The 8,810-nt window shown below is 43.7% G+C and overlaps 1 protein-coding gene across 1 annotated transcript in view; it reads left to right on the plus strand.

The window, feature by feature from the left end:
• LOC144891394 (sister chromatid cohesion protein PDS5 homolog A-like) overlaps nt 1–8,810 on the plus strand; it is a 189,640-nt gene that overhangs the window by 96,462 nt on the left and 84,368 nt on the right. The window lies entirely within an intron of this gene.

The following is an 8,810-nucleotide window of genomic DNA, read 5'->3' on the forward strand; positions in this document are numbered from 1 at the left end:
TGTGAATGAATATGTCATTCAATGAATGAATGATTTATATGTTCCCCCCGTCCCCGCCTTCCCATGCCTCCTCCCCCCCAAGATCTCTCCGTCCCACTGATCTTCATCCCTCTCTCCCCATCTTGTCTCCCGCTCCCTTTATTGTATGTTTTGTGTGTCCGTTTTTTTTTTTGTGATTGATGTTAGCTCTTACACGAGCCTCGATCTTGTATACAAAAAAAATATGAAAAGAACTAGTTCAATCAAAGAGATAAGCAGAATCTGATTTATATGTTAATGCAAATTATTTTTTCGGTCATTCGATCTTTACTCTGAAATGGCTTTGTTCTGCTCAACTAACTTCGTGAAAACACCGTGTTTCCAAATTTAAACTTGCACTAAAAGTTGGAAAAATGCTTGTAGTTCATTCATCGTTCAAAGTCTGGTAAGAAAATGAAAATCAGAAAATGAGAATCAGAAAATGAGAATGAGAATCAGAACATATTTACATGAAAATGTATTTACCATTTCGATTCACTTTCGCTTCTGGTTTTGCTGGTGAGGTTGTGTTTTCCAAGCTCTCCACGCTATCAAAGTTAAGTATTTGTTCCCGTTTGTATTTTTGTCAAAACTGTATTTTTATTTTACGATGTGTGTGCCTACTGTGTGTTTCCAGGAAGATCTCGGTGTAAATCGTGCATACCTGTACATAATCGTCGGTTGTTTCCTGCCGCGTTTTTAAGGCCTGGTCCCTCAAGGCATTGTTGTCTCCTCTCGGTGGTCATTTGTGGGCGATTTACTTTCGTTCTCTCACTGTTTTTTCCAGTCTTTCTTTTCATCCCATACTTCACCGAACATCTTACCTTTTAGTGGGGCGGCTTAGCCCAAATATTCAAAAGAATTGTGCATTTTGTGAAACAAGCACCAAATTTGGCACAAATGTACATTAATATGTTGCGAACATTTTCAGATATTGGGCCACTTGAAAATCCGTAATTTTTTTTTTCAAATTTTTTCAAATTTCGTAATTTCAAATTTTTCGGGTGACACCGTCACAATTTCGGTCTTCGAGGCCGGCCGATAGGCAAAGTGTGACCGGAAGGGACGAGGTTCTCCTGACCACGTGGCCCTCGATCTGGGAAGCGAGAGGCGTTCCATTAGTGGACGCGCCCCTCACGCCCGACTTTTGGGCGGCCCCGGCAGGCCGTTTGTTTTGACGTTCCGTGACAGGCCCCGCACCCCCACCTCCGGGCCGACCAGAAGCTTGTGCTGAGTACATCATACCTGAACAACTCAGTGAGGCAGAACACAGCAGTGCACACCAGGGTGACCCCTTCAGTGCATAAACCAATTAACCTGTCCACTGCAGGGCATATAGAAATGAAGTTATTTTCTGCATATAATAATAATATAAGTTCAGTTCTATATAACAATTTCTGTTATCACCACTACCACTACAACTACCACTACTACAAGCTTTGTCTGGAATTTTGTGGACGAACAGACAAACAGACATACAGACAAGCTGGGATCAAAACATTACAACCTTCCACCATTGAGTGTAGAGGTAAACATCATGGAAATTATATCATGCCCTAGATTTAATTCATGCTTACCCGTGTATTTGCTTCACTGGTTCACAAGGTCTTTTGCATACATGTAATTCAGACTCTCGTCTTCATTGCTGACCACACAATGTTCGCAACATATTAATGTACATTTGTGCCAAATTTGGTGCTTGTATCACAAAATGCACAATTCTTTTGAATATTTGGGCTAAGCCGCCCCACTATATCGGCCGGCCTCGAAGACCGAAATTGTGACGGTGTCACCCGAAAAATTTGAAATTACGAAATTTGAAAAAATTTGAAAAAAAAAATTACGGAATTTCAAGTGGCCCAATATCTGAAAATGTTCGCAACATATTAATGTACATTTGTGCCAAATTTGGTGCTTGTATCACAAAATGCACAACAGGTTTGCTATGCTGCTACACTATTTTGTTTAGTCTTAATTTAAAAAAAAAAAAAAAAAATTTAAAATTTATTTATTTCCTTCTTTGTTCGTGTTCGTTCTTCGACCACGTGTTTCACCCCACCCGTTTTTTTTCTTCCTCTCCTTCCTTCATAACTCAATCCTCTCCAGCCAAAAGACACCTTTCCAATTCTATTTTTCACCATACTCCTTCAACTTTCTCCTTCTTCCTCTGATCCACTTTCACCTAACCTTCAAAAAAACATGTTAATGAAGAATTTAATAAGTAGGCCTCTCCTCCCGTACCAACACTTTTGCTGAAACACCTTGTTCCTTCGTTCTCTGCTCTCCTGGCTGTCAATCTCCTATTCTTCTGTTCCTGCTTCTGAACCTGTGCTGGAATCATTAATCATCCTTAGGAATCCTTCATGCCCTCATTTAGGGAATTTCCCCAGATCGTTTTCACAGTTTCGTTTAAAAATGTTCAAACTTTCCCCTGAAGTGTTGTATTCTGTTGTATATTATAACACACTTTTCTTCTTCTTCTTTAAAAGGTTGCTTTTGATTTGCTCACCAAATCTCTTCATTTCAAATAAAAATTCAATCTCTTACAGTTCTTCCTCCCTACATTCCCAAAACTCACCTGCATTCCACCTGTGGAAGTGTAACTCAGTGTAACTCATTGGTTGGAACTGGTAACGAACCAAGGTACGAGCAGGTGGTCGTAAGAATGTCAGGAATGCATCTCGCCCTGTCGAAGCTGGGAGTCCTGTTGTGTAGCTTTAGCACGACCCCGGGCTAACACACATTCCCAAGCCCGTACTATTGTCTTTCATCGGGATGCAAAGAGGATGAAGCAAATTCCCAGCAGGGAGGAGCGAGTTGGTGCCAGGAAGGCGAGCAGGATGACTGAGTAACATTGCTGCGGAGAAGGGATTACGATTTCAGCGCACAGAGGATTAACTGAAGTTTGCCCATATAAACAGAAGAGATTTTGAGTCAAGGAGACTTGCCATCAGAAGCCCTGCCCGATGGAATGAACGAGTACGGCGCTGCGGAGTTTTGAGTTCTGAGAAAGAGGGACTATGCGGATAGAGTTATCTGGTCCATTGAGTTAACGGTAGTTATTAGTATTTGAATGAAGTGAACAACTAGTTAATAAAGTTGTGATCTTTTGTAAACCTGTGACATCATTGGAGTCTTGAGTCTCACAACACTTCCACGACACACCCCTCCTCCAACGTTTTCAAACGGATCTCTGACTCGAAAATCACAAGAAACTCATTTTGCAATAAATGTTCGTTTTCCATTAATCGTCCAACACTTTCTAAAATCCAAACTCACCCCTCCATTCCTAAACTCCCCCCTCACCCATCCTTTTCAAATCTCCCACATTGCCCCTCCCCTCCTATACTCCCTCCTCACCTCTCTCTCCTAAACTCCACCCTCACCCCTCCCCTCCTAAACTCCCCCCTCACCCCTCCCCTCCCAAACTCCCCCTCACCTTGCTCCTCCTAAATTTTCCCCTCACCCATCCCCTTTAAAACTCCCTCCCCTTAAAAAAAAATTTCTCCAATTCTCCCCTCGCACCCCTCCTCCTCAAAGTGCCCTCCCTGCTTCCTCTCCCTTCCAACTCTCACCTCCATCTCCTCCAACCTTCTTCCTTGACCTCCCCCCCCCCCTCCTCCAACAACACTTCACTGTGCCTCACCCAATCACCATCAAAACTTTTGTCCTCCTCATCCTTCCTCTTTCTCCAAGCTCTTCTGAAATCTCTGACACACTATCAACAGCTCTCCCTACCTCCTCCTCCTCTTCTTCATCTTATCCTACCCCTCCCCTCCCCTGTACTGTATCCGATGCTCCCCCTTCCTCTTCCTTAACGGTATGCACCTCAAGCATCCGGGGCCTTCACTCAAACCTGATTGATCTCTCCATACAGGTTGCTTCTGACAAACCAGACTTCATCTGCTAAACATAAACTTTCCTCCTTCAAGATGTCTCCGATTCCTTAATATCTCTCCATGGTTACTCCCTCCCTAATTATGATAGACCTGAGCCTCGTCCTGGTGGTGGGGTTGCAATCTTTATCAAAAACTCTCTTCCTCACTCTCCCTGCACTGCCCTCTCTTCACCTCACCCCCAGGAGTACCTCTGGCTATGGCTTCCCCTTCACTCCCACCTTTTGTTCATATGTGTGTGGTACCATCCATCAAACAGTGATGACTCCATCTACATCTTGCTGTCTGATAACATGGACCAACTTCTATCGACCCATCCCAACTCTTTCTTCCTCATATGTGGCAACATCAACTGTCATCATGCCAGCTGGCTGAGTGTGGGTACATCTCTCACCAGCCATGGCACCTCAGCAAAGGACATCTGCGACTCTTTGGGACTGACACAATCTGTCAATTTCCCGACCCAGTTATCAGTCAACGGAGCATTTCCTCTTCTGAAGTTGGTTATGACAAACTTCCCTGCAAATGTCTGCTGCTCTTCTTCTGCTCCAATCGGTTCATCTGACCATATTCTTGTTAAAGTGGACATCACTCTGGCCATTCTCAGAGAGCCTCCTCAGCGTCGACGAGTCTGGCATTTCACTCAGGCCAACTGGCGCGGTCTTCAAGAAGCAGCTCTACTGCCTCTGGACTGGTCATCTCTTCATCTGGATCATCTGGATCACTGGACCATCATCTGGACTGGTCTCCCATCTCTACTGCCTCTGACATCAACTCATCCTGGGAATTATGCCAAAGTAAATTGCTCTCTCTCATGCACAGATTTATCCCATCTCGTCTTCAGTTGTCATACCCTTCCTCCCGTCCAAGGTATATGGAATCTTGTGGTGAGGCAGTTGCCCTGAACAACTTGCCTTTGCCTCCTGGAAGCCAAATCCAACGGAAGGCAATTTCATTTCCTTTCACAAAGCACAGAACAAGTGTGTGTCTACCCTCAGGAGAGCCAGGGAACAATATCTCTCTACTCTCAAGAGTGAACTCTCAAACCTGTCTGCCTCTTCCAAATCCTGGTGACGTCTTGTCAAATCTGTTTCTAGTGTTTGTTCCCCCTCCATCCACTCCCTTACCTCAAACGGCTACACAACTGACTCCACATGTGAAAAAGCTGAATGCCTAAACTGTGTGTTTGCCTCAAAATATTGTGTCCCAAACCCGTCTCTCTTTGTACCCACCGTACCCAGTCGTACCCAGCTGCTCCTGGACTCTGTGTCCTTCTCTCCTGACAAAGTGGAAAAGTTTCTGTCAATTTTCGACTCTGATTCTGCACCTGGACCAGACGGCATCAGCCCACAGGTCCTAAAATCCTGCTCTGCTGCTCTTTCACACTCTCTCTCTGTTCTCTTCACTCTCTCTTTTGCTCAAGGTCATCTGCCATCAGCTTGGAAATCAGCCAACATTACCGCTTTACACAAAAAAGGTGCAAAAACAGATCCTTGCAACGACAGACCAATCAGCCTGCTCCCAATTATCAGCGAAGTCATAGAATAAATCCATCATTGCTTTGTCTATCAAATCCTCCCTCTTCTCCAATGGGTTGATCTCTGATCATCAATTTCGATTCAGACCAGGTCACTCCACTCTGGACATGCTGCTTCTGCTGTCTCAACAATGGATGGAGGTCCTCAATGTCAAACAGGAAATTAGAGCTGTCTCCCTTAACATATCACGTGCCTTCAATACAGTCTGGCACCCCGCTCTGCTCACCAAACTCTCCTCCTATGGTATCCATGGAAATATCCACGCATGGCTTGTGGACTTCCTCTCTGGTCGTAGTCAATGTGTGGCCCTGAATGGATTTCTCTCATCTCCCCTTCCTGTTCAGGCTGGAGTTCCCCAAGGCAGTGTTCTGGGCCCTGGTCAAAAATCACAGACTGGTCATACAAGTGGAACATGTCTTTCAATCCTGACAAATCTCACGCTCTCACTATTTCTCTCCGAAAAGACCGTTTGGACAACCCTCCCTTCTACTTTCTCAGCAATCCTCTCCAAGAAGTTCTGTCACTCCAGCTCTTGGGTTTCACATCTGCCATGATCTTCCCTGGGAAAACCACATTTCCAAGCTGGCCTCCAAAGCCAGTCGACGACTGGGCATCCTCCGTCGTGTGAAGCCCTTCCTTGGCACACTTGAGCTCCTCACCACATACAAGGCTTTCATCCGCAACTCAATGGAATACTGCTCTGCCCTCTGGGCTGGTGCTCCTGCCTCACACCTAGCTCAGCTTCACGTTGTTGAAACCAAAGCTTTCAGATTCATTGGAATCTCCCGCGATGAAGCTAACTCTGAGGCCCTTTCACTCACTCACCGCAGGCAGGTTTGTGGTCTTTATGTCTTCTACTGACTCCTCTCTGGCCTAGTCTCCCCAGCCCTGTCTGTGCTCTGTCCCCCAAATATTCCCACAGGTCGCACAAGATCTGCCTGCAACCCTCTTCTTGTGAAGCTGCCAAAATCAAGACTCTCTGCTCACCTCGCTCTTTCATTCCTCTTTTCTCCCACCTCTGGAACAAACTCCCTCACTCTCTTCAATCCCACTCCTCCCTCCAGGTCTTTAAAACAGCTGTTCGCCACCATCTCTTGTCTTCCCCCATCCAAAACCTTGATATTTTCTACCCATGTTAATTCACCCCAGATGCACTTTTTTTGAAATACCGACTTCTTTCCTGGAAGTCCTAGCTGTGTCCATGTGTTTTTTTTTTTTTACCTCTCCAACCCCCCACACCCCTTCCCACGCCTCCTCCCCCCAAGCCCTCTCCCTCCCACAGATCTCCTGATGTCCCTGCTCTCAAAGGTTGTACTTGTGTGCTTGCCCCTCTCTCCCCATCTTGTCTCCCACTCAATTTATTATGGTTTATGTGTCCGTTTGTTTTTTTTTGTCACTAATGTTAGCTCTTACACGAGCCTCGATCTTGTATTAAAAAAAAACAACCAAAAAAAACACTAATCGGTGTGGGGCAGATAGGGCAAGGCATTGTCACAAGGTGGGGCATCCCAGATGTTGATAATGCCTGTGTACAAGGGTGAGGAGGATTAGTCTGTTCGGGTGGTCATAATCTGAGTTTGCTGCTTTCCAATCTGGTGCAAGTGTCAGTACAGGCTGCGCAGAGAGCCTAGCTGGGTAGTGGCGCAATTGTTTCTCACCTCTCGCCTGAATGCGGACTGCAGGCTGCACGTTGGTGCTGCACATGTGTGGCTGCCCCGACGAACTGAGGGCTAGGGCCTCACTGTGCCCACACCTCATTTTTTTTCCATCTCATCACTCTCCTGTTCCATCTTCTGTGATGTGCTTGTGGGCCCGTTAAGGCAATAGTTATTTAAGGTTCTTCAATCCATACAAGGACTTGGGGGTGCACATTTCGGACATTTGTGAATAAGTTTGTATATGAAATGTTTGTGTGTTCCCTGTTCACCCTCCCCTCTTGTTTGAATACACACATTAATGAATTGGGTCTCATTTGAGTTTCTTGAGTCACCACTATCGTAAAACCGTATGGCTTATTATATATCCCACAATGGACAGATTTGGCAGGACTATTAGCGTTTGAGACAAAAACCCTCCCCCATTTGAGTGTGATGAACCACTCCAAGTCACCACTTTGAGTGGCTTGGAGAGAGGAGGAAGGTGGTGTGTTGCCCAATCAGACGAACCAAATTTAGCAAGGTAAGGGTGCTAATAGGCCCTCAATCTGGCTCGGTGTGCCTGGGCTGATTGGCCGACATGACCAACGTAACAATATTAAGGCGCCCCCTCAGCTTTTGAACATGATATTTCAACAATATACCCATTAATTAACTGCTGTAAGCTTTCATCTGGTTTGACACATGAGATTTTCATTGCAAATCTTCATAAATAAATGGAACAAGTACAGATACATTCAAAGTACACCGCCCCCATGCCAAATAATTAAATATCCTACAGCGCGGCATTGCCGGGGCGCCTTTGGTGCCCGGCAATACCGCAGTGCAGCTCATAGAGGCTGCATTGGGAGGGAGAGGTGTACACTAATTGATTGATTAATTGTATAATTAAAATCAATAAAAGATTATCACAAAATATTTTCTTAATCAATTGGCTAATACCATAACAAAACCACTAGTGCTTCATCCGAAGATGTATCTTTTAGAAATTTAATTAAATAAGTCATTAATAAAAAATTAAATAATTAATTGATTAATCAATAAATAATTAATCGATTAAATGATTAATCAATAAATCAAAAATATCCTTGATAGCCACATCACTTGGTCACTGTCATGTCCAAATATTAGCTTCCTAGCTCAAAAGGTGCCTGAGATATTGGCCAAATGAGAAAGAAAATAAATAAATGATTAATAATGAAAATAAATAAATAATAATCATTAAAAATTAAATTATTAATCAATTCGGTCATAGAACACATAAACCACCACCATTTCATCAGAATCTGTAACTTAAAAAAAAAAAATTCGTCATTAATCGAAGAATTAAATAATGAATCGATTCATTGATTAATTAATAAATCAAAAATAGCCTTTGCAGCCAAATCACCTGGTCATTGGCATGTCCAAATATCAGCTTCCTAACTCAAAAGGTGCCTGAGTTAATGGTCAGAAGAGAAAGGAAATTTAATTAATTAAATAAGTACTTCATTAATCGCTAATAATTAAATAACTCCTCAATTAATTGATTAATCAATAAACAAAAAATACCGTTTTTGACAAAGTACTTTTTGTATACTGAATCGAGGCTCGTGAAAGAGCTAACGCTCACTATTGTGCCGAAATTTCAGCTTCCTAGCTCAAAGGATGGCTGAGATATCGCCCGGAAAAACAAGAAAGAAAGAAAGAAAGAAAGAAAACAA

The sequence above is a fragment of the Myxine glutinosa genome, chromosome 1 (genome assembly GCF_964187855.1).
Source record: "Myxine glutinosa chromosome 1, kmMyxGlut1.1, whole genome shotgun sequence".
Lineage (NCBI taxonomy): Eukaryota > Metazoa > Chordata > Myxini > Myxiniformes > Myxinidae > Myxine > Myxine glutinosa.